Source organism: Triturus cristatus, chromosome 5_2 (assembly GCF_964204655.1).
Source record: "Triturus cristatus chromosome 5_2, aTriCri1.1, whole genome shotgun sequence".
NCBI lineage: Eukaryota > Metazoa > Chordata > Amphibia > Caudata > Salamandridae > Triturus > Triturus cristatus.
This window is the reverse complement of record NC_140588.1, coordinates 355,324,949-355,351,161: the sequence shown is the minus strand read 5'-3', so window position 1 is coordinate 355,351,161 and position 26,213 is coordinate 355,324,949. Positions and strand designations below refer to the sequence as shown.

The 26,213-nt window shown below is 44.1% G+C and overlaps 1 protein-coding gene and 1 pseudogene across 16 annotated transcripts in view; one reads left to right on the top strand and one right to left on the bottom strand.

The window, feature by feature from the left end:
• PRP4K (pre-mRNA processing factor kinase PRP4K) overlaps positions 1-26,213 on the bottom strand; it is a 632,535-nt gene that overhangs the window by 601,353 nt on the left and 4,969 nt on the right. The window lies entirely within an intron of this gene.
• LOC146822996 (large ribosomal subunit protein eL37-like) lies at positions 21,550-21,880 on the top strand (annotated as a pseudogene).

The window sequence follows — 26,213 nt, the reverse complement described above, 5'->3', positions numbered from 1 at the left end:
CCACGAATCTTAGGAATTTCCGATGACGCTGGCAGATGGGTATATGTAAATACGCGTCTTGCAGGTCCAGCGAGCACATCCAATCGCCTCGACGGAGATGTGGATATATTTGGTGAAGTGCAAGCATGCGAAACTTCTCCCTCTTGATATGTTTGTTGAGTGTTCGTAAATCCAAGATGGGTCTGAACTCTGGTTTTGTACTTCTCTTCCAAATTAGAAAATATCTGGAATAGACTCCTCTCCCTCTCTGCGCTCTCGGAACCCTTTCGATGGCCGATTTGAGTAGGAGGGTTGCCACCTCTTCTCTTAGCATCTTGAGTTGAGGAGACGAATGTACCGGGTGGACAGATGGAGGAGGACTCCGGAAACGAAGAGAGTATCCATGTTGCAATATAGTTAGAACCCACATGTCTCTGGTGATGTTTTTCCACTCTGGAAGATGTCGCGAAATACTTCCTCCCACCGGAGCGGTGGACGGTATTGGAGGAAGCGATAGCTCATTGCTTGCCTTGAGCCTTGTTTCCACTGTTGGACTGGTGGTTGTTTCCTCGTCCGCTAGTTGATCTGCGGGACTGGAATTGTTGTTTTTTCTGCCCTTGCTGGTCTTGGTTCTTCTGCCAGTGAGGGGTATGAACCCTCTGCTGGATGGCACGCCTGTCAGTTCCCCTACGACGACGGAATTTTTTCCTTTTCTCTAGCCCCACGGCTTTCATGGTTTAGAGTACGGACTTCATCCAAGCCATCTCGTCATCGGTATGTGAACCAAAAAGCGAACTCCCAGAAAAAGGCAGATTGACAATTCTGGCTTGTGCCTCAGGTTTAAGAGCCGTTAATCTTAGCCAAGAAGATCGTCTAGGTGAAATACCATGGGCGTAGGAGTGAGCTGCCAGCGTTGCTCCATCTGCTGCTGCACTTATGACTTGATTAGAGACCAGACTGCCCTCCTGCAAGATCTCCTCAAAGTCCTTTCTATCCTCCTGCGGAAGAATCCCAAAGTGATCTGTCATAGCGCCCCAAGAGCGCTGAGGCACTGGCAACTTTCAAACTGGAGGCAGCTGATCCGCATACTCTTCTTCCCCAAGAGTCTTGCGTCTTGCTTTTCTTGTCCGGCGGCACTGTGGATGACAAAGCCACTGAGTGGGTTTTCCTGGCGGCCGCAGTGATCACAGAGTCAGGTGGAGGGTCCGCCTTGAGAAACAGAGGATCCTCCGGAGCAGGACGATATTTCTTAACTATTCGCGCCGGAGCTGACTTGATGGTAGCCGCCGTGTGGAAGACGTCCATCACTGGTTTAAGCAACCCAGGGATCAGGGGCAACAGTGGACGAGACGCCGTTCTTTTATGAAGGGTCTCAAAGATGACTGAGGAAGTTGTCTCTTGAACAGGCATTGGAATGTTCAACTTTGCTGCTCCCCTGCACAAAACATCTTGAAAGGTGCTGATGTCATCCACTGGGGAAACTCGAGATGGAGGAGTATCTGAAAGTGTGGGGGAGTAATCTCTCTTGGAAGAACGACTTGAAGAAGAGGAGGATGTAGGAGACCTACGCCGTCTTCTCTCAGATCGCCCCAACTCTCTTATGCGAGAGTTGGACCTCGATCTTCTCCTGGGCGAACGTGAGCGCCAATCATACTCTCTTTCCCGAGAGTGGGAACTTGCTGGTCTCCTAGGCTGGGCAAGATTCCTCAATCTAGTTAAGGAAATGCTTACTGCATGCGCCATGGAAGGCATACGTGGAGGTATGGACTGAGGCAGCACTCTGGTGGGGCTTTGTCCCGGAGGATGATCCTCTTCCTGCCTTATTGGTGTCGGTGACGCTGTCAATTGAGGACTTGTTGGCCCAGGATGCTCTATTGGTGAAATAGGAGCTGGAGATGAATTTATCACTTCAGGTGATCTGGATCTTGAAGGAGGAGATCCTGATCCTGCTGAGGCTGAAGGTGAAATAGAAATAGGCGGTGAGCCAAAGGCTGAATCACATGCCACATACGGTGTATACTTCACTCTATGCGGAGACTTGCGTCTCAACGCTGACCTGGATGTCGATTGAAGTTTCGACGCTTCCTGAAACCCCACATAGGAGGACTGTCTCGACGGTGATAGGCCTATCGCGGGAGATCTGGACCTCGACGCCGAGTGGATAACCGGCGATGAGTCATGCCTCGACGTCGAGAGCCTTGTCGTCGGCGGAGGGCTTCTCCTGGACGGAGGCCTAGATCCCAACTGGGAACTTCGCCTCGATGTCTGTTTCATCACCGACGTCATGGACATCTTTAACGACGGAGGCACCTGCCTCGACATCGATCCAGACGGAGGCGCTTGCCTCGACGTCGATCCAGACGGAGGCGACCGCCTCGACGTCGATTCATGCTCCTATGACGATCTTCGTCTCGACGTCGGCAATGTCTTCGACGACGATCGCTTCTCCCTCGAAGGCGAACCAAGTCTCGACGTCGATGATCGTCCGTGTTCTTTTGACGACGATCTTCGTCTCGAAGTAGATTTCGACGTCGACCTTCTTTCCTTCGACGTCGAACGATGATGTTTCTCCTTCGAAGCCGAACGATATCTTCTCGACGGCGAAGTTTGACGACGAACGAATGCGTTTCGCCACCGGATCTTGCATCGAAGTTGATTTTCTCTTGGAAGCATGAGCCTCCCTGGCCTCCTCACCTCTCAACGACGATCCCGCCGCTGGAGTCTTCGACGCCGAGCCCCACGCCGATGGAGAACACACAGGGATCAACTGCTTCGGCGTCGACCGCATTTCAGAAAGGCCATAAAGCCTAGTCCTCTCCCTTTCTTTCAAAGTCCTCTTAGAAAGGTCCTTACAATGTCGACAGGAAGCAGGAGAATGAGTATCCGGTAGAAAGATGATACACACATCGTGAGGATCTGAAGAAGCCTTCTTTTGCCACAGGATGGACAGGGCATGAACAAGGAAGGCATTTTCTGACAGAAATTTTTTTTTTAAATCTGTCAGAAAATCAGGAAAAATGCTTCACCAAAAGGAGATAATTAAGATGAAGCAAAAAATTCACCACAAAACTAGCAATTCTTGACTAGAAAGTCAAAACTGAAGAGAGCTGAATTCCAGGGTCCTGACTGAAGGAGCCGGAAAGGACAACTGACCCAACTGTCACCCCTGAGGCATGATGGGATATTGGAATCAGGGCTGCCTTAAGGGCACGGTGCCAGTTTTTACCTGTACAAGGCTTTTCAGTCTCTATGGTATTGTATTGCAATGCAGCCTGCAGGCTAACAATGTTTTGTGGATCTGTGTTTGGAACAGTGTTTTCTTTTCTTTCTCATGAGTTTTTACCTCATTAAAAAAAAAAAAAAAAAAAAAAAAAAAGATTTAGGTGTATTATACCTATGGTGTGTTATTGGATATTTATATCTACATTGTTTAGCCTACTCTGGGGGCTGCATTGGCTTGGAAAAAATGATATACGTTTATACATATACAGAGCTGTATATATATATGTGTTTTTCATATATAATTTTATTATTTCCGGGGTCCCCGCACATGGGCGGGCGTATTCAGTGCTTATGACTATTGATGAGAATCCCCTGGAAGAGAACCACATTATCTATCTACCCCAGGCTCCTCCAGCCAGTAGCTCTCCAGCTACCTGCAAGCAGCTCTCCAGCATGCAGCCCAGCTATTACATAAGACGTTTGAGCTTAATTGAAGTATTATATTTATACCAAAATTGAAAAGCCTGTCATCGGCAAGAAAACGTGTCTATTTTTAGATCTCAAACTGATTTTTGGAGAAAAGAGGTTGGATTTCCAAAATATTTTTTAAACTGTGATAAATCATGTGGCACCGGGTTGACCTATTACTAATAATATAATCATGGAGCCAGGGGCGTTGCAGCTATGGTTGTTATGTATTACCCACATAGAGGCATTCCCCATTGACACAGCCTTTCTTGCATTACAGCGCCTTGATACCCTCACGGGTGATTGGCTGTCCTCTACAATCTCACATCACATTACTGCTGGCAACCACACCTGATGGACTGAGATGATCACTGCTGCTAATGTAAAGCTTGCATTTGGTGGCCACTTATGCAACCTTTTCTAATGTGGTTGCAATACAACTCTGGTGTCTCAGGTTGATTTCCATTGAACATATGTAGCTCTTATTACAGAAGAGGCTGGAAGTTCATAACCCATCTACACCATTGACTACTTGTGGAAGAAGAATGGAACATACCACAGGGCAGGAAACCAGCTGAAAGCTCTGGGGTGTGCTGCCCAGATGTAGGAAACGATGGCTACAACTAAGCATTGTCGGACGTTTCTTTTAATGTCTTGAAGAATGAAACATACTAGGATCGCAAGCCGTATTAAAACGTTGTTTATGAAATTAAAGTGCCTCGTGCCGCTGTGTTCATTCACCAATCCAAGCACAGCAGATAATTCAAATTCAAAGGGCAATTCTTTCGAAGTCTCCTTCCAGACTCAGAGAAAGATCTGTTTCAGCTGCCCCATCAAAAGAACCTTTAAGATAACGTGGAACTGCCTGTTTTACAGTGGACGCGTCGGTTCACTGGCCCACGTGATTAAGAGTCAGTCTTCCGTTGAACGAGATAGAATTTCTCCTTCGCACACTTTCTCTTGAGATTCAATATGCTGTCACGTATCACGTGCAATGACATCATTATGTGTTTCGGTTACAGCATCAAAGACAATGCAGAAAAATATGGTGTCACTCGTATCAGATTACTCTGGGTTTTAAGGCAGGGCCCTGTGGTGCAGGATGGAACCCCCCCCCCCACACATGCACACACACACACATGCATTTTAGGGGCCCGTTTTACCCACGGCCAATTAATATCTATGTGCTGGGAGACTTTGGGGGCCCTCGACACAATTTGGTCGCTGCGGGGGTAAACGTTTGTGTAACACCACTCTGCAGCATGTCTGGTTCTGGTTTTTACTTTACATTCTCCTACCCGTATTTTTAAGTTTCTCGTTTTAAATTTAGGACTACAAGTACCAGAATGCAAAGGAAAATCCTGGGACATCTTTCTTTTTTGAGATGCGGAGTGCACAAACACGCCACTCCCTAAGCACAACTAAGGCCGGCCTGGTTTCAAAATGATTATGGGTCGCTGCTTTCACGTGGACTCCTAATGTTCCAGAGCGGTAAGTTTTCGGTTTTGTAAGGACAGACGCGCTGAGCACACAGTGTAGCTAGCCCGTGGTTAAGTTTAAAGGTATTGGTCATGTTTTCCGAACTCAGCCTTATACGCAACGGCCTTTAAACTACAACTGACTGACTGCAGGATGTGGCCAGCTGCATGGAAGAATTGTACTTCTAAATTCGACTTTATACTCAATATTATGAAGTCGCAAGCGTGACCATAGATAAATGAGTAAATATACCCGCAACAGATAAAAAACAGAAAATAGCTCCTCCCTCAGTTGTGACAGTAGCGCAGCTAATCCGAACGCTCAGACCTGGGCAATCACTGCCTACGCATTAGCCAATACTTATCTCGTTAATCAGAAGTAAAGCGGATTTTGTATTTCAGCCGCTCTATTTTTGTCCGCAGATACGGACAACCCAGGGCAGTTTCCGTTACACTCTCAAAGCCACACCCATTCCCACACACACACACACACACACACCAAAAACATCTGCTGAAAGTATTTCTTCGAACCTCTGCAACGTATGCCGCTGCCCCTGCGGTAGCGGCACGCTTCTCCGACAGGGTTCGCTTACCTCATTTGGCGTGTTTTCCCATCCTCCATGACACGCTGGGCTCCTGTTCTCGGATGGGCAGTGGGGCGCACTTCAAAACGGAGATTACTTGGCCGAGGGAGCCTGTATTGGTTTGGAAACGCGCGAAGACCGAGGGGCTGAAGTTAACAGGCTTCTTTTTTGCCCAGCCTTCAGCACAAAATAGCCAGCAGAACTTAGCAGCCGCAGTTCAACACAACCAGCACTTAGACTTCCTGTCTCTTCCTCCTTAAAGAGACAGTCCCTCTTAATTCCTTTCGGTGGGTTTCCTAAAGCAAAGGAAATAGTCTTCAGTTCGAGGGAGGGTTTGTGTCTCAAAATCCCTAACAAGCACTCGAGTGGTGCGCGCGCGCGCGCCACAGCGAGCGATCTGTTTTCAATTATCCCGCCCGTGTCTGGGCACGATAATTGAAAACAGATGTGGTCTGTGCGGGTAACCGCAAGCAATAGGCCGTGGGCGGAGCAAAGGTGGGACATGCACCCGCCTTTGCCCAATTGCGTGCTGTCTTTCTTAGAAAGACGTACGCAAAGCCCAATAGCCTGGGAGAAAAACAAAAGCACACGCACGAGCGTGTGGTGAGCTTTTTGAAGCCCATTACTAAACGTCTCGCAAGCAACGCATGCGCGCTGCTCTAAGCTCGACCTAAAAAGCAACACATTTCTGTAATTATCCAAAGCGCCTCATGTCTCTCTGTGCACCTAAATGCTCGCTCAAAAGTTTTACTTAAAACGTTTATGAAAGCATTTCACGAGTTTTTTTTCTTCTTTATATTTTTTAATGCAGTCTTCTAAAGGGATAAAACATTCTCAGCCTGTGTGATTCCAGACAGGTTCTATTGAGAGTGTTTTAAATAGCATCAAATGTAATAATGCACAAAATGAGGTTCAGAAAATCAAAAATGCATTTTGGTTCACGAGTCCGTGACATGTTTTAATTACACTCACGCAGATCCTCAAGAAGCCAAACAGTGAATATATGACCAGTGGATGGCAGCAAACAGCATGTTTTCACGTCTCTTTGAAGTGCTATTTCCAAACGGAAATAGACTATGAATATAGATTATGCTTTTTTAAATAAACAAAAACACACTCTAATTTTATTATAGAATCTCCTCACTTAGTGCGTGGTCTCCTATTTATAAACAAAAACAGTGAACGCGGTTTTCTTTCTTATGACAAGAATGTGTCCAGTTCTCTCCGGGTTCAAGAAGGGTCGTGGGAGGGGTTAACAAAGTCTCCAGAATCTCCACAAAGGTTATCTCCCACACAACTGGATAAAGTGATTTTTTTCTCAAAAATGCACAAAAAGGTAAAAACATTGCACACTGAGTACCTTCGGAGGAACCTTTAGCAAATATCTGGGGCAGGCGTTTCACGTCAAACAGTAATCACACACATAGGACATCGAGAATTGTATTTTGAATACCGTGTGCGTGAACATACCAGCATAGACACTGCTAATGAGTACCAGTATTATAGCAATGATATACTCTGCAAATTGTACACTACACTAACGTCCTGTAATTACGGTTTTATATGAAATACATCGTTTCAAAGTGTACACAATGAGCGATATCTTAAACTTTCCTAAAAACCATAAAATTAGTCAATGGATACCATTTTTCATCGCTGCTGTATTCATTTGATCGGGAAGAAATGGCAGAAAGATTTCAAGAATTCTTCCAAGCAGTTATTGAAAGAGAGGGCTAGTCTAATGACACTTCAAACACCAGAAACTAACACGACTGCACGCAGCACACAGAGGCACACACCACACACATCAGCAAATAGCTATGTCTCGTTCTGAAATAACGCAGACCTCTCTTTTATTAAAGCAACGTAAATTAACAAAAGCCTCGTTAACCCCAAACAATTTAACTTTTAGCAACAAGGTGACATAATGAGAAATTTAAACATGCTGGTGCACAATAAATCCCATATAACGAAGCCTTTGTTTTGAAAGGGCTGGTAAATCCATGCGGCCTCGAACAATACAGTGAAAAGGTCACGACTAGTGTTTGCTTTTAAGACCGAAAGCAATTTGCTTTTGAGTGCAAATGTAATGGAGGTTGAGGATTTTGGATCAAAAAATATAGTCTGACGTGCGCATAATGTCACAGTTAAAACGGAACAAACGCTATCTTTCCTAAAACAGGGGCTGAGTTGAAAACAACATAAACAAGCGAAAGCCTGGTCAACCACAAAACACGAGCCCGGAAAATAAAAGGGAATATTCTCACAGCACGAACTGTAACAGCCACAAGTGCAAGGAGACAAGAAATAGGTTACTGCTCCGTAGGTGTGACCGAAACACCAAAGGAACAACAAAGTTAGATTAGCCACACACATGCAAGCTTTTTTAAACGACACGCAAACAGACAAAATGGGTGTGATGTAAGCTCAGAGAGTAGAAACTGCATGTCTCAAAGAGGCAACATTGGCATGTGCTGCCTAGGCGAGACCTAAAAACGAGTGCCTAAAATCTTAACAGTGGAAGGACACAAGTAATGCAACCTTGCTCCAGGGAATAGACTAACATACAAAGATGAAGGAAGCCTATGGCAGCCGACCAATTAGAAACAAATAAATTAGAGTGACAATGAAGCCAACCAATGGTAAACTATGGGTAGACTCTAAGCCATCTGTTAGGAAACCAAAAACCAATTTAAAAAAAACAGCACATGCGCTGTCTAGGAAAGACCCAGACTGTATCCAGATATTGCCTCCAAATGTTCTGATCCTAAAGGAGAAATTCAACAAAAATCCTACAATGGGTATTCTAGTCTGCAAAAGGCCTTTGCAGTGACGATATAAGAACCTTTTGGAAGCCTCATGCCATGCATACCAGGCCTCGAGAAATCTTCTCGTCCACTCACTATAGTGAGTCAGAATTTAACAGGGCTAGCTATTTTTAAGGTCTTCTAGCCCGGCCTGGCAAGAGAGCTCGAGCTGGCAACGAACAGGTGTTCTGTTCATGTGAATGAGCAGTAAATATACCTTTCTATCTTGTTTTTATCTTGTCATATTTGCTGTGCATTCAAAGACAGAGGTCAAACACCAGCTTATTGCTGCTTATTTTTATCCCGGAAACGGTGGTTTACTTTTCCTTCTCTGACTGCAAAGCTAGAGGTTTTTGTAAAGTCAGCTGTCTAACAATCATGCTGGGCACACAGCATTTAAATAGTTTGTAAACAAACTGCACACATATTTAAAAAATGTATTTCAGTAGATAGGAGAGCTTGAAGCAATGATTTGAGTAGTATCAAAACAAATTAGAATACTTGTTACTTGGTGATGTTCAAATGATAATTTGCTGAAACCAGATTTCAGCACAATGTTTGTTTTACCAGCAAAACTGCATGCAAATGGGAAAGACTTAGGCCATTTCAATGATAATGTCTGTAAATGAAAGTGTGATACCACACCATGTTTTAGCATTATTTTTTATTATAAGTGAGAAATTTGAAATATGAACTGAGAAACATTCCTAAACCCGCACGGATGACAATTCTAACAGGGAACTAAGAGGCAAGTCAGGGTTCATGTGTACCCTATATGTGGGTTAGATTTTGATTATACATGGAGCAAAAGTTTAGTCTAGCAAATAAAAAAACTTTTTTTGTACAGCAGATATGCTGAACTCACATTTTTTAAAGGTACTCTCATGTGATAATGAAGAAAAGATAACTGTCAAATACAGCATTTGCTTAGGATCACACAAATTGAGATGAGTTTATGGATTAAGTGTTTTATAGTTAGACTGAGTAGATTATTTAAGTCACTAGACCTGCAGGTCTGGTAACACTCAAAGATGTCCTGTGGAAACTAGCTGCTTTTTCCAGGCAGTACTGTTAAATAATCTACCACAATCATTCATGTTGAGCTTGACATCTCTGCACCAGTGGTACTCAGGCACAGATAACTTGGCCTGCGTGTGGACTGTATGCAGCTCCCCAGTCATGGAGAAAATACATCTGAAAGAGCAACACCTTCAAGTGGATAAACTTTTGGAACTATTGACTACAGACAGATCCCCCATACAATGCCTAGAAACCGTTTTGCCTAATCTACTACAGGCTTCACTTGTCTGTTATTACTTCTAATAGAAAAACTAATTCTTAGCCTTTTTATACCCATTATCAAAGGCTGTTGGAAGCCTTCAAATAGGTGTTCCTGCCATGAGGATCTGGATACTGCATGGGAATTACATTGATGCATCATTCTTTCAAATCCACTCACGTGTCTGACCTACAGTACATCTTTTTGGACAGAAGCCTTTTTGATAGTGGTTTCATTGGCGAAAGCAGCAAACTAAATTCTACTATCTCCATTTAGAAGTCCTATATGATTTTGATATGTTACAGTTGTTCTTCATAGTCACCTCTTATTCATATAAGAGACGGTTTTTGTTTCCATTAAAATTCAGCCATACATCTGGCTTTTTTAGTTAATCTTACACCTGGCTAACACTTTCTAATACTGATGGTAAACAGATTTTTTGCAATTACATAGCTGGCCAGTAAAAAAAGCTCTGGTATATTACCAATAGTAAAATTGCCAACAGAAGAACTATATTACCTGCGCTGGTAATTTCACTACTGACAGCAATCCCAAATGCAGAATAATATTAATGTCCAGAGCTGATAACTATTGCTGCTCAACACAAGAATATCTTTGAGCAGATTCTAAAACAACTAATGGCCATCACCAGCTTCCCCAGCCTAAATCTCCGATTGAATGAGAAGTAAGCACTCACACAATATTGAAGTTTTGTCCTGCAGGGGCACTATCCCAGTCCCTAAAATTTAAATGCAAATTTTGGGCACATGTATTTTTAGTATCTACTTCTATATGGGCACCTGGCAGCATATGTTTAGCTGGGTACATACAGGGAAATTGCATTCACTGGTGTTACTTCTCCAACTAGCTGTAATTACCCCAGCAGTATCCATCCTTATAGCATTTCATTAACACCATCAGAATCACACACTGCAACGTCACCAGGTGCTGGAGATGTAATTTACCATTAGTGGAATGGAGTTTGGGAAATGGCAAACAAGCTTGCAAGCTTAAGTGTGACATGTAATGCATTAAATATAAGAGATGCAGGTACTAAATTACTGTGCTACACATATATAGTTATGGAAAGGCAAAAGGTGGAATGGACATGCAGAGTACAATGACTAGCTACCTTTAGTAGACCACTCAAATACAGGTGACTGGATGGGCAGAGTCTAAAGAGTTTCATCACCTGATGAGAACAAGCAGTCTAGCCATGGACTGAACGGGTGGACACTTCGCTGCCCCGATCCACAAGCGTAATATCATGTTAAGATGATCTAAAGGTTTAGCATGCATCTCCACAGCATCAACTACGAATCCAACTACCTGTCAGATATCCACACATACATCTGTCATTCCTTTGTTTGGTCATCTGTCCCACTATACATGTGTACCTTTGTTTTTGTGATTTTTTGAGGGTGGCGTGAGAATAGCTGTGCAGCACAATAAAACTGTTAATGTAACGGCACAATTATCTACAGTAGTCTGAGGCTGTGAAGACCTTTAGAAGATGCTGGGAAAAAGCAGCCTCTACAAGCAAATATTTTATAAGCTGTGTTCTTAGCCTGCTGTCCCTTTAACTGCAACGTGTCATCAGGTGGAATACTGTGCGTCAGAGATTCCCGATGAAGCAGTTGAATGAAGATTACATTGATGGCTGTGTATGGAGTTGGCTTGAGGTGGATGTAATAAATGACTTAATCCTGTTAAGTGCTGGAGCACTTCTAGCAAGTGGCGACGAGCTGCAGCATCCACCTCAATTTAGGGACCCAGTGTGCACTTTACAAAGTCAAGGGACAATGTATAAATTCTTTCTGCTATATGGTGTTTGAAAACTATTTGGAGACTACTCGGGGTAGAGGGTACGGTGCAAAGTCAGTGTGTGACTTTTAGTTGTTTAATTCCCACTTCTATGACTTTTACTATATTACTCGCCCAAAGGCACGCGATTGTACTGCTCTTGATATAACCATGCTCGTTCCGTTGCCATGCTGTTGCCAAGTGAAGCGAATTGTCAAGCAAGCGTGTTCCAGCCAGTTGTGTCATCGCTAGTTACTAGGCAAGACGTTGCTAAGGCGGAGACTCGCGAGCACGGATGAAATAGGGCAGCACGTATTCTTTTAGAGCTGCGTTCTCTCAACCAAGGAAACATAGGGAGTGAACATGTGTCCATTTTTCAACCCCTTCGCTCTGCGGTAGTGAAAAATCGCCAACAGTGAAAGCAGAACTACGTAAGGTGGGGAAAACAAGGAAACCTCACCTCTCTTTTGTTACTCCTTCAAACGTTCATTATTGTGGTTGGAAAGAAGCAGCAGTCATTTCGTATATGCATTGTTGAGAAAAGAAGTCACGGGAAGTGAACCAGATAAGAAGTGAAACACTCATGCAGCATTCCCATTGGTCAATAAAAAACACCTGGTATTAGTACCCCTTCAAGAAGGGTGGCAGTCTAGTCTTCAGTTAGCCTGCATAAAGGAGCAACCTGCTCACATTCAATTATGATCTGCAATCAAGTAAGAAGCTGTGAGGGTTATTTAATTTAAGCCACTGTCACAGCCAACAACTAAAACACTGAAGCTCAGCATTGTTTTATAATAACTTGTTATTTTAATTCATTGTGTTTGTTTTGGTAGATTGTTATTTTGAATTACCTTTCAGGTTATTCTCAACATGTCACAGCATTTACCACTCACCATGTCGCAACCACCACAATTTTTGTCTGAGCGTGGTGAACCTATACTACCTAGGAAAAAGATGGATAGGTCTATTTGAATCCTACTTAGTTGCTATGGGTAGTGATAAATTCTCCATGGCTAGGAAACAAGGAACCCTCCTTCATAATCTGGGCATTAAAGGGCGGAATATTTACGATAGCCTTGACCCATTAACAACCGGGACTAGTGAGGGGAACCGAGAGACATTTGAAATGTCGGTAATGACGTTAAAAAGTCACTTTGGGCCTCGTTTAAATGTTGTCATGGAAAGGTATACTTTTTTTACGTGAACGCAAGCTAAAGAAGCGAGAGTAGGTAACTATATCTTCTTTGTTGAAGACATTAGCACAGACATGCAAGTTTGCTGAGTTTACTTATTTTTTTAATTTTATAAGTTTTATATAGCGCTAGCTTGAAACGTGGGTATCAGAGTGCTTCACATACACAAAGGAAAGAAAATTGCATTGCATCGCAGGACAGAAGGATGCATAAAGATATAAGCAAAACGTAATAATAAGGCATGCAGTGAAGGGGAAAACGCAGTTGGTTGAAACAGTCAGTGCAGTAGTCACCCACAGATAACACAAGGCTAACAGGTTTCTACCTCACTGCAAAGGCAATCACTGTGCAGAAACACTGTGCACAAAAGTGGTCCCAGCCCCTAACAATTACGGGAGCAGCAGAGTCGCTTCCACAGGTCACATAATTTTTACAAACTTTCAAACTTATTGATCAGACCGAAACAGAGTTGACAGCACTCATCCCAGGAAATTCACTTAGAAGAGACATCTTCCCCCTTCACTTAAGCGTTGACAATAAGCATTTAATGGAGGCAGCTCCTCGGGCATCCCCAGACAGAGCAGGGAAGCTTGAAACAGACACGGAGGACAGGCTCCCCTTCAAAAACCTCTGCCCATGCCGCCACATTACAACAAAACATCAGAAACAAAACAAAAAAACTATCCTTTTCTCTTTTCTTTAAAACATGCATACATTCAGCTCAAGCACCGGCGCCCAGGAAGCCTCCGAGTCTGTGATCACTGGTGCCTAAGAAAATGTTAAATACAGTTAATGCAATCGTAATCTCCTTTAGTAATACAAAATGCAATATTTGCAGGTAACTATCGAGCGGTTGTACACAGAGAGCCAGCGCAAACAGCCGCAGCCCGTTAGTGGGGGAGGACGAGCCCAGTATTTACTGTTTGTGTGGATTTTGACGTGGAGGCTTGCGCAGAAACGGTGTAAGACTTATTCTCTCAGCAGTCCAGTGCCGGGCGGCAGATGGCCATGTGAACCGATCCAGGCTTGGTTAAGAGAGAACCCCAGCACTACTGTTGATTAATGGGGACCCCTGCTTGCCCAGGGAGGGGGCATGTTACCAGAGACAAGTACCCACTACTGTCCTTGTGCAATGTAACTGGTGCTCATGTAAAGCGCTCCAATACCCTCGGGTCGAGTTTGATCTATGTAAAACTACAGCAAAAAAACGCTACCACAGTCTTGTGAATCGCATCTCGCGTGACAACTGTCAGAATACATACTTTTTGCCCTGCTTGCATCTCGTTGCCACTCAGACCTCCTGTTTTAGCACTTCGAATGGTTGAGTCACTACGTTAAGTGCTGTTCACATAAAGCTAGTCTACACGTGGGTTTCAGATGACGAGAGCGCCATCTTCAAAGATGAATGATCGCAAAATGCTTCACGATATTAAACACATATTTTGGGACCGTGCTGTCCAATTTGGATAGCAGGATTGTCAGTATTTTGGACATTTTGAAAATGCCCAGGCGTTCCTCTGTCGGACCTGGAGAATTCGATAGGGCGAATATTCGGTTTGCAGTGGCCCTTTCCTGCTCAGAGAAACTCTTAAAGATAAGAGAAAACAAGCCACACTAATTGCAAACAGATCACCCCTGCGCGCCGGACACAGGAAGAATCACAACAGAAGCACAAGCGCTTCAAAAGTGCAGACGCGCACGCAGCCACGCTAATTGCAAACAGATGGCCCCTGCACGCCACTGCTCGCTCCCGCAAGGTGGATGCCAGCACGAGTGCTTGAAAAGAGCTGACCAATTTCTAAAGGTCATCTCCTCAAGCAGCGCATGCGCGCTGCCTAGGCGAGACCTAAAAATGTGATCTCTGCCCTCAGGAGCTCACAGAGAAGCTCCCTCTCGATCGGCCATCTTGTCGAGCAACTACTGAATCTTATATCAGAGACCAGCTGGTGCGTTGCATCAATAGCACAAGAGTACAAGAAAAGTGGCTAGCAATGAATCCCACTTTACAAGATGCATTGCCTATTGTTGAAAGTATGGAACATGCTACAAGTTGAGTTATAGAAAATCAGAATGTGTGCCGATTTAAGGGGGCTCAACCAATGTATATGGGTTGATCGGCAACCTTTACCAAACCTCAATGAAACCTTGACTATGCTGGCAGTTTTTTGTGTTATGGACCTTTAAGCAGCATACCATCATGTGTTGCTCCACGGAGCCTCTTATCTCTTTTGTCACTTCTTTTGGAGTTTCAGATTTGTCAGAATGCCTTTGGGATGGCTTTGACTGCTGCCTGTTTCCAAAGGATGAAACAGTGAAATAATTCTTTCTTGTTTAAGTTAGTTAAAACCATGACAATATACCAATAAAACTAAGTGAGTTGCATCAGATGAAATATACATGTTAAAATTTTGACTTTCCAATAATACAATAGAAGTAAGGAAGTTGTACAAAGTAATTTTTTTGTGCAGCATTGTCTTAAAGTGCTATTGTGCTTTTCCCATCAGTCTGTTTCTTAGTAATTTCTCATAGAGAAGAATTTTACCGAATTACAATTCAGCTGTGGGTCGCTCTTATCAAGGCATTTTAATGTTGCAGATCTACAGGTGCAGATACCCCTAATGTTAAACAGGTTTTTTAATACTAAACTTCGGTATGATTTTAAAGCTGAACAAATGCATATTAGGTGGATGAAGTCCTACTTTGATGCTCCACAAAGGTTACATTACTTTGGTCCATTATATTTCCAGCTTGGTTGATCTGCAATGGACGGTAACGAGCCAAGACGTATAGCTAGCAGCTTTGTTTTTAAGTAGGGGAAATATGCCAAGTCCAAGTATGCTGCAGGTTGCAGTTTTGTGTATGATTGAAAGACCATCCATGCGTCGGCACGTTTACTTAATATGATTTTGTCTTCCATTAGTGAGTGCATTCCTGCCACTTTCTTCCGTGTTTGTTGAAAAGACGAAAAGGGTAAGTTCAGTTGTAAGAGGCCTGTCATGTTTGTGAGCTTTAAAGATAACTGTAGGAACTTAGTGAAAACAGACTGACAATCATCTTCTTGTGCCTTCCAGAGAGCGTTGTTGAGTGGGTTTTGTCAATGGATCCAGATTTTTATACCATGTTTTTAATGATACATATGTTCTATCTAAATACTGCTGCTGCCGTCCAAACTCCAAGCGGACCTGAGCCGGTGAGGAATTCCGAAGTAGAACAAATACTGTTTTGTATGTCCAAATTTGAAGAGTTTCAAGGATTGCTGCATCTTTCCCATGCTGGACTACACTTGTGTAGGCCAAGGTTGATAGAAGTTTTGCTTTGATGACTGCTAGTAGTGGCGTAAACGATGACCCTTTTAGGCACTTTGCAATTGAACAGAAGGCTAATATTAGGCCATTTCCTTTTTTATTAGGTACTCTTGTATTCGAAAAGTGAGTGGATTGTCTATGTGTACACGTAGGTACTTCTAATTGCTGACTGTTTCCAGATTTATATTGCCAAGTTTGAATGGAGGTTGTTTCTGGGCACGACGACTTATGTTCATTACTTTTGTTGTGTTTATTTATATCAGATTTGCCTTGGTGAAGTGTCCCAGCTCATTGATCACTTTATGAAGGCCAACTTTTGTATAGGTTAACAGTACTATATCATCAGTATAAGATAGGTGTGTAATGGGTAATGTACCCAAGTGTGGAGGATGCAAGTTAACCTTATCTAGAATTGGCGAGATATCAGCCATAAAAATGTTGAACAAGTGAGGTGCTAAAATGCAGCCTTGTTTTAGTCCAGCCTCCGTACGGATTTTGCTTGTCAGCCTTCCGCCCATCAGCTATTTTAACTGGCATCCACATATTTGTGTACAGTTGCATTATGGCAATGAGAGTTGGTTCCGGGAGACACCAGTGCTTTAGTTTGTTCCATTGAGGGCCTCGGTTAACTCAATCGAATGTGGCCTTAAAATCTATTTAACATAAATACAGATGTTCTTGCTGCTTTAGACTCTTGTCTGCCATTAGACCTAGGGCAAGGATATTTGTGGTGGTGCCGGAGCCCCTGCGGAATCCGGCCTAGTTAATAGGGATTTTTTTATTCTCTGACCAGTCTACAAGATCGTTAAGGGTCAATGAAGAGTAGTATTTTGCTTCAGAGTCTATTAAGGCGATAATTCTGTAATTTGCTGGATCTGTTTGATCGACTCCTTTGTACACTGGGTTGATTACTGTGCCTCTCCAACTCTCGTGAAGCATATTTGTGTTGCCCACATCACGGAACAACCTGGACAATGGTACCGCCCAAAAGTCAGGGTCCCATTTGCAGATCGCTTGCGGTATACCATTTGGACCTGTGGCCCAATCCAGTCGGCCTGATCTTAATACTTTGGATATTTTCTCTTCTGTGTATTGATTTTCTGGATTGCTCTATTGCGCTTTTCGGATTCTTTAAGTATCTTAACTGTTGAGAGGAGCAGATTTGGCCAGCTCTGTTGAACCAGCCGATTCTAAAGATTTTATATGAGCACGTTGCTTTATTGGGATTGGCTGGGTTGTTATACTATGATCCATGGCTAATGAATGGTTGGATGTCCCCAAAGCATCATAACTTTTGTTGGCCGATTTAACGAAGGTGAAAGTTAAGTAAAGTATCCAGGCTGGTTCCGTGACGCAAGCGGCATGGATTACCTTTGGAGATCTTGTAAGGCTGTTTACTAGCATCCCAAAGCCTCTAGCATTTGACTGTTTTGTATTAAATAGAAGTTTAGACCAGATGTTATCCGATTGGGTTGTTTTATCTTCCCGGATATGCTTTTTGTACTGCTTCTTGAGGTTTTTAATTTTTTCCGCATGTAGCTTTAGATACAAAAGTGCCCCTGATAGATCTGATTGCGCCTCTTAAATCTTTTCTTAGGCTCTGGCTTTTTTGCTCAGTTGTTTGTGCTGGCTGTATCTTGACCCTCCAGACTGGTTTACTATGGAAGCATCCTTTAGTAGATTGGTTAGAAAGGCGGCCCAGGTTTCTGCTATCAGACCTCTCCTGTAGCGTATCTGTTATCAATTCCTTTGTCTGGTAACTATTTCAGGGAGTGAGGTACTCGACATTCGTAGGCATTTGAGATTAATCTCTGTTATTACCCCTGCCTCTGGTGGTGCTGTCGTGTGTCTCGGTAGGGAAGTTATCAATTCAAGATGTTGACACAAATGATCACTTTTGATGGTGTATTCGATCGAAAATACCTTTGTTTGGGCAAGCAGCAGTAGTGTGAGATTTGTGTAGTCTACTATTGACCGGGCATACAGGCCGTGATATGTGCAGGACGGGGGTCTATCCTGCTGAGATCTTCCATTTAACACTCTCATACCCAGATATTCTAGCTCTGTAACTAGTTTCTGTCCACATAAATCATGCTGTTTCAGGATTGAACATTTTTGAGGGTGTACCACTCATATTGTATTTGCTGCTGTTAGATTATAATCTTCCCCTGGTGTGTGTATTCTATTTTAGTTGAAATCGCAAGTTTAAATTATTTCCCATGTTGAGTGTTCAAACCTGATTTCCGTTATTGCACTTGTCAATTTATTGACTAGAGTTTTTTTTGTTTTCCCGATCTGGGTGTGCATAAACATTGATAAGATTGATTGTGCTTGCTACTTTGTTGGCTCCAAGGTCAATTTTTAGGTCTCGCCTGAGCCAGCGCTTTAGCGCTACTCTGGCGAGAGTTTTAGTAAGCGGGATTTGGAAGTGCTAACCTAGTGGTTTTTTCAGGCCTCCAGCTTGCGTTCGCGATGTTGTGCACGCACACAGCTGCTATCCTGGTTTCTAGCATTCCTTTCCTCGCATGGCTGGCTTTCCTTCCCCCCCCTCTCACCCGTTCCTCCCCCTCCCTTACTGCACGGAAGATCGGTTTCATTCTCTGCCTCTGCTAATTACTTTCACTTTCGCGGTGCTGTCGAGGTCTGTCTTGTGAAGTCTCTGGTGTAACTCGCTCACATCTGTCTCACTTGTTTATTTAATTGCGTGCCACACAACTCTCGGCCGGGTCGCGCTTGTTGCTTTACTTGTTATATCTTTTTTTTTTATACTTTAGGCTTTGTGCTCGAATACATTTGTGGTCGGATATTAACATCTGACAAAACACGACAGCTCCGGAAATGTCTGTAGCGATGTTACAACATGCAGTGTGCCGGATCATTTATGCGTAATAGTGCAGTAAAAATCCTGTTACTGCACCTCACGAGGAAGCTGTCCCTCAACAAATAACTTGTTTTCAGTGACTGGTCACAACTCTCCCGGGGAGCTCCTATCCTATCTCCATTTGCCAACAGGACTGCCCCCTCCGTCTGTTATTGGCGCTCACCGTCACTGCCCGACGACGCATAGGCGCTGCGTAGCTCGCGACGCCCACCGGCGCTCTTATCGAACCAGCCCTTTCTTGCCCCACAGACGCCCGGGCTCCAGGTTACTCGCTCCATGTTGCGGTCGCGGGATTGCTACCCCTGTCTTTATGAGAATGCAAGAAAGATAACGTTATGTAAAGAGCAATTTCATAACCGACACACATTTTGCGTGTGGGAAATATGTCGTGTGAGCTATGCCGGTGTCAGCAGTGAGTGGAAGTAAAACTACAGACTCCGTCCCAACAAAATCATCTTCGAGGGACAGAAAAACTAATTTGGCAGGGGAACACAGGATGCTGTCCCTTCTTTTATCACCCATGGACATGCAGCCAGCTGCACAGTGCCCACTGAGAAACCTGGCAGGTCCCTCCCTGCGCACAAGCCCAAACCTCCACCCAGTAAGCCACACCCCATCAAATAAAACAAGCATTGGCATAGCCAATAGGCCTCGCCTTTGGGACCTTATAAGTATTTAGTTATGCAGCACAATATCCTTACTGCAACAACATGAACTGTTGCATGGCTAAACACTTATAAGGTCCCAAAGGCGAGACCTATTGGCTATGCCAATGCTTGTTATCATTTGCATATCTGTTGCTGTGGTAGGCATTTGAGCAGATGCGATGTTCAATGCAGTGGAGATGTAAACGGCAAGGCCACCCTTTAGTCTGCCATATTGTTGGGATCTTGTTGCTTTCACATGGTGGAGAACGTAACCTGCTACTTGGACCGGGGTGATCTTGAAGGGCTACTAGTTCATAGTTTTTCCAGTAATCTGGTGGGGAGTTGTCCAGCAGTTCGTGCATTGCAGCTGAATATTCCACAACAAAAGGTTTATTGATGTCTGCTGTTATTACCGAGTCATTCTCGTCATGGGGGCCTTCCAGGGCCTACCGTATTCTAACTGAATCTTCCCTTGTATTTTCGATATTGACTCGTTATCTACCAGTTTGTCTCTTGCACTTTGTAATACGGAGTATACTGGAGTTAAACCGGGATGGTCAGATCTATTGTTGTGCAACCATAGCAGGGGTAAGGGATAGCATTGCTTTACAGGCTTTGACAGGGTTGTGCCCTAGGCCTCAAACTGTGGGGCTGCGTTTAGGATTAATGATATGGTCTCCGCAGTTTTCCAAGTCGAGAGTGTTTCTTTGTTTCGGTTGGAGTCCTCCTGACTAACGAACTCGATGGATAACAGATTGGACAAGTATAGATGGTTTAACGTTGAATAGCTGCCATTAGACTTTGGACATTTCCTCTGTTCAGGTAGTCTTGAGGACCTTGTGATGTATACTGCGGTCTTAATAGGATCTGTTTTTCGGGGTTTTTTATTTGCTCCTCGATTCTAAGCGGAGATGTGGGGGAACGAGCAAGTTATTAAGTTTTCAGATTGTTGTTTTGACATTTGGTGCTGCGTATTGCTGTCGTGTAAGTTTACGTTGATCAATATCCGATCATTCTGCTCACTGTTCGTTTGAGAGCATCTCTGCAAAACCACTTCTCGTTGTCTTCTGTGTTGATTCATACTTTCCTTAACCCCTTCGCCGTGGGGTAATTCCCCCACAGCGCGGGGGAGGGGGCGGCGGCGCTGTGCTCGTTACGAACCCAGCTCGTCATGAGGCACAGTGGAGCTGTGCTAATGATGAGCGGAACTAGTCACGACTCCGCCCACTGATTGATTCTCCCGCACAGGCGGGGAATCAATCGCATGTGGGCGGAGCGCAACCATTATGACGAGCCCAGCTCGTCATGAGCACAGCTCCACTGTGCCTCATGACGAGCTGGCCTCGTCATGAGCACACAACGGGTTAACAGGTAATGAGCTTGTATTCAGTCTTTTCAGGTTTGCTAGTTCATCTTTTGTGTTCTGAGCATTTTCTTGACAAGGTTTTGTCGTGCCTAAATGGCTTTTGTTGTCATTATCCCAGATTGTATTCACATCGCTCACAGAGGGCTGCATCCTGCAATCTGTGGGGTTCATGGTTTAATTCTGCATATTCTTTGTAGGAAGCCCTCTACTCAAGCACTTCTTTTTTGGTTAATTTACGCCATTTTTTCCCATGGATTCTGTGGTTAGAGAATGTGATGCGTCCAACATCGAGGGATCCTCATGAATATTTTTGGGATTTTCCTTTGATTCTTGATTTGTTGCAGGGGTGATTGAATTTTGTTTCTTCTACTTAGAATCGAAGATTGGATAAAATCTGTTCTCCTGCTGATCTTTCTTTTGATTATGCTGTAGATGCTTTCTGGCCTTCGTGGGACGTCTCCTCTGTCTTTTTGTTTGATAATGAACAAATGAGTTATCTTGGTCGTTTTGCTCTATCGTACCGGCCATTGTGGCAAGATGACGAAAGGAACGTCATCAATTGGCAAACACCGAAACAAGACGCACACACTGTCATCGTCGTTGTGGATCAAATGCGTACCATCTCCAGAAATGTACCTGTGGCAAGTGCGGATATCCCGCTAAGCGCAAGAGAAAGTATAACTAGAGTGTGAAGGTTAAGAGACGCAACACCACAGGTACCGGCCGTATGAGACACTTGAAGGTTGTCTACCGTAGATTCAGGAATGGATTCCGTGAGGGCACAACACCAGAACCGAAGAGGGCAGCAGTTGCTGCACCCAGTTCTTCATTAATATGTTGGTCGTTTTGCTGGTTTGTTGATTGCTAAGTTAAGTCTGGGTTGAAGTCGACCAGAACGCTAGATGGAGATGATTGAATTTATGTATTCGATGTTTTATCATTTTTTCCCGATTTTTATGTTTGTTTGTCAGTATCTATGGTGTTTTTATTTGGAGCTTTTGATGATTCTAGAGATTTTGGTGTTTTTTCCCCTCTTTGGGTAATTTATTCTTTGCTATGTTGTATGACACTGGTGGTTGATTACTCTGTTTACCCTCATTCAGTATGCTCATTAAAATGGTAGGGACTTCACTTAATTTGTCGCCTATTGGTCCACATGCGCAGTAAATTGCTGGCATAGTGGGGGATGTGTTGTTTTTCTGGGTTATGAATTACGTCAATGTTTCAAGTTTATGCCAGTGATATGTGCTACTATGATGGTCATTAAATTAATCTGGATATCGAGTTTATACGATTGCATGTTATAAACACTGAATGGAGATTGCAATACGTTTATTAATATGGTGTGCAGGTTTAGACTGTCTTCCACTTTTATATCTGGTTTATCCTCGTTTTCCTTCATCTGTGAGGCAGACGCCGGTTCCTTTAGGTCACTTATTACCATTGATAGCCGAGCGTGGTCTAATGTACCATCCTTACAGTGTGCATGGGCCAGTTTACTTTGCTGTTCGTCATTTACTTTGTTTGTGTGGGTTTGTTCCGGGTCATCGCTGTTCGTCTGCTCCAGCAAGCTTGATACTTCAATTATTGTTTGTTGTCGGGTTTCTGGTTGGTTTGTTATTGGAATACTGGTTCGCGTGTCATCTGGGTTCTTCGATACGACCTTTATTGCCTGCATTAAATGCATGGTATTTGTATGGGAGATTGATTCGAGCCAGGAGTCATTTGATTTTTCCACGTTAGAGTTAACCCCCTGTATGTCCTCCTTCGATATCTCCTGCCTTGGGGTAGAATGAGCAACTTTTCTAGAGTGCACTTGGGCATAAGTAACTGTCTTTTTGATATCGATGTAATTTGTTTTTAATTCCTCTCGCTGGGTGGCTATTACTATGAAACTCTGATTTATGATGTGGTTCGGGTCTCTTTCAGGTGGTATTAGGCTCTGCGCTAGAGATTAAGTCCTCTTCTGGTGAAGTGCCAAACTCGAGGCATCAGTGGTTTGGGTAGGCCCGTGATTTTAATCTGTTGTTGCATAAATGACCGTGATTGGACCCTTTAAGAAGGTGGATTTTCCACTCTGGTTCATTGACCCAAAATTGATTGTATGGGTGAGATTAATGTTGTACTAAAGGTTTGAATTGGTTTTGTTATATTTTCCTGGAGGGTTTAAACCCTTTTTTAAATTTTCTTTTGATATGAAGTTTTTTGTGTTATTGGTTTTCTAGTCTTCCCAGATCTCTTTTTCCTGCAGCCGTATTAACTTGTCAATTTTGTTGAATCACGCGCCCTCATGCTCTCCTTCGAATTGCACCTCTGTTGCCTTATTGGAACTGTTTTGTCTTATGCCAGTTTGACTTATGCCAGGTTGTCCAGAATGAGGTATTAGGACTACTTGTTTTTCGTGGGATCGTCTGTGTGTGTGTACGCGCCTATTTTTTCTGGATGACCCTTTAGTGTTTTGACCGTTCCACGCCTTGCTGCTAGTAGCTAGTTATACACGGGAGGGTGATGGTAGATGAGGCCCTGCAGAAACCACCTGCTTGGTGCTCCACACCCTCCAGCAGGTTAGGTTTGTCTTTGCTTTTATCACGCTGGAAAGGTGCTGCTGTTTTTATTTGCCTGTTGGAGCGTGCTGGGGCGGACTAGACCACCTGCGAACTGTGCTCAGGAGGATTTGGTGGATGGAGCAGAGTGGGAGCACACCAGGCTGCCCGCAAGCCGCACCCAGTCTAGCTGGGCCGCTTCCGCGGGGGCCCAGACTCGCTCTTGGGGGATAGTAGCTACTACCGCTGCACTCGTGCCCAGATCTTACCACCAATGTCACTGGTTTTCGCCAACCAGCTAGCTAGCTAGTAGAGTTGATTGTGGAGACTGGAAGTGGTCTGGGGAAGTCTTCATCCTCAATTCTGCCATTAGGGAGCGCTATTTAGGATCTGGCCCCTTTCCCCCACACTGCACTGGAGAGGTAAATGGGAGGGTGGTAAGTAGATGTAGTGAAACTAAGCCTGCAGGGCTCAGAGCAAGACGGGGCAGCACAGCACAGCAGGGTTTCACGCTAGCAGCTCTCTGGCTCAGACTTATTCACCCCCACCTGCCTACAAGCCTCCTGTGAGCACGCCTGTACCTGGTTTCTCCTGCTCCTACTACTGCAGACGCCACTGGTCACCTCTGGGCCCAGAACTCCCATGTGCTGCCTCAGCCTCTGTCTGGATATGCTGTAGCTCCGCGGACCACTGACTCACCGAGGGCAGGTCACAAGCTTGAGTTGTGGCAGTAGTGTGCAGGAGAAGATGCTGTGTGCTGTGGCTATTGGAGGCAATGGAGGGGGAGGGGGGGGTGAATCCAAGAAACTGAAGAACCGGCGGCAGTAAGGGTGACGGCTCTCCGTGCTGCACTGCGATTCAGGACCGCCCACTCACGTCTGATGTCTAGAGGTACTGGCTTGCTTCACGCCTGTTTCCAAAAGGTGATGAGAGGTTCAGAAGGGTGTCACATCTGTTATGTTTTTTCAAGACGACATCCTAGTTTATGGAGAAGACAACATTAAGCGTGATGCCACACTAAGGGAGGTTTTCATTAAATTAAAAAAGATAGTGGACTCACCTTAAAGAAGGAGGAATGCAAATTTAAGGTGGGTACTGTTTCATTTTTCGGGCACACTATCTACGGGGGATGGAATCAGTCCAAAATTGAAATTTGCAAGATCTATCACAGATGCACCTACTTCGAGTAACAAGGACCAGTTGAGATCATTCCTTGATCTTGCAGAGTATTACTCAAAGTTTGCATCTAATTTTGCTAGTGTTGTTTAACCCGTGAGGTTACGCTTGAAGAACGGGAACATTTTTAGTGGTCTCTGGAATGTTAAAAAGCTTTCAGGGAAGTGAGGAATAAATTGGAAATATGCACACACTGGGACATTTTGATGTGAAGTAAAAGATTCTGCTCACAACTGATGCCAGTATGAAAGGACTGGGAGATCTCTCTCCCAGGTAATCGAGGGTGAGGAGAAGGTTGTGGCATTTGCCTCATGATCACTCTAGTGTGCCGTTGAAGTGAGACACTTGCCTGTGCTTGGGCCATGAATCATTTTAGGTTTGGTCTGTGGGGTTTGCCTTTTGTTGTGAGGAGTGATCATAGGCCTCTTGTCCAGTTATTCGTGTGCAGAAATATTGAAAACACCACTCACCATATGGAATTCAATTTCCAGGTGGAGTATTTAACAGACAAAAGAACGTTCTGACAGATTTTCATTCCAGATTACCTCTTGAAAGGGGTAACATTCCAGAGGCAGAAGTTATTGTGTTGTGTGTCAAGGAGTCAGCCTTAAATAAGACAGAGTGGGAGTCGGAGGCCGACAAGGATATTGCTCGTTAACTGGTGCATGGGTAGGTCATTGGTGGTTGGCCTAATCTAAGTGCATTTCTAGACAACGCAAGGGGGTTTGGGAGTATCAGAGAAGAATTGAGCATAGTTAGAGGTGAGTTATACAGAGGAGATAGACTGGCTCCTCCAGCAGCATTGTTTGAAATGATCAATCTGGTCCATCCATGAGGGAGACTAGGGCAGATCTCTTACGAAAGCTTTCAGGGAAGTGAGGAGTAGGATTGGAAATACGCACACACTGGGACACTGATAAGAGAAAGCTATTGGTGGCCAGGCCTTGACAGGCAGGTGGAGGGTGTTGTGAAAGATTGTCTGCAATGTGCTGGTAGCAATAAAACTAAAGTGCTTAGAACTACTCCCCTATCTCTAGTCCATATTCCGGGTGAACCTGGGTATAAATTAGGTCTAGGTTTGGTAGGACCTTTCGATTTGTTATTGCCCAATGAAATATTTGTCCTTGTTTTAGTGAATTGCAGTTCCAAGTGGGTCACGGCTTATTGAGTGCCTTCAGCTAACACTTAGAAATGTACTAGAGTTTGAGAGTGATGGAGTTCCCAAGATAATTGTGACTGGCAATGGAGTTCAGTTTACCTCACAAGAAACGAGAGATTTTCTGAACGATTTTTCTATCACTTATTTTCGCACTGCTCTCTATGCCCCCCAAGCTAATGTCCTGGTGGAGAAAATGAATCAACTGGTGAGGGCCAATGTGCAGACTGCTCTAGACAAGAGATTACCCCTAAAGGTCAGGATAAAAGCTATGGACACATAGGAATGTACCCAATAGTGTGACAGGGATGTGTCCTTTTCAATCA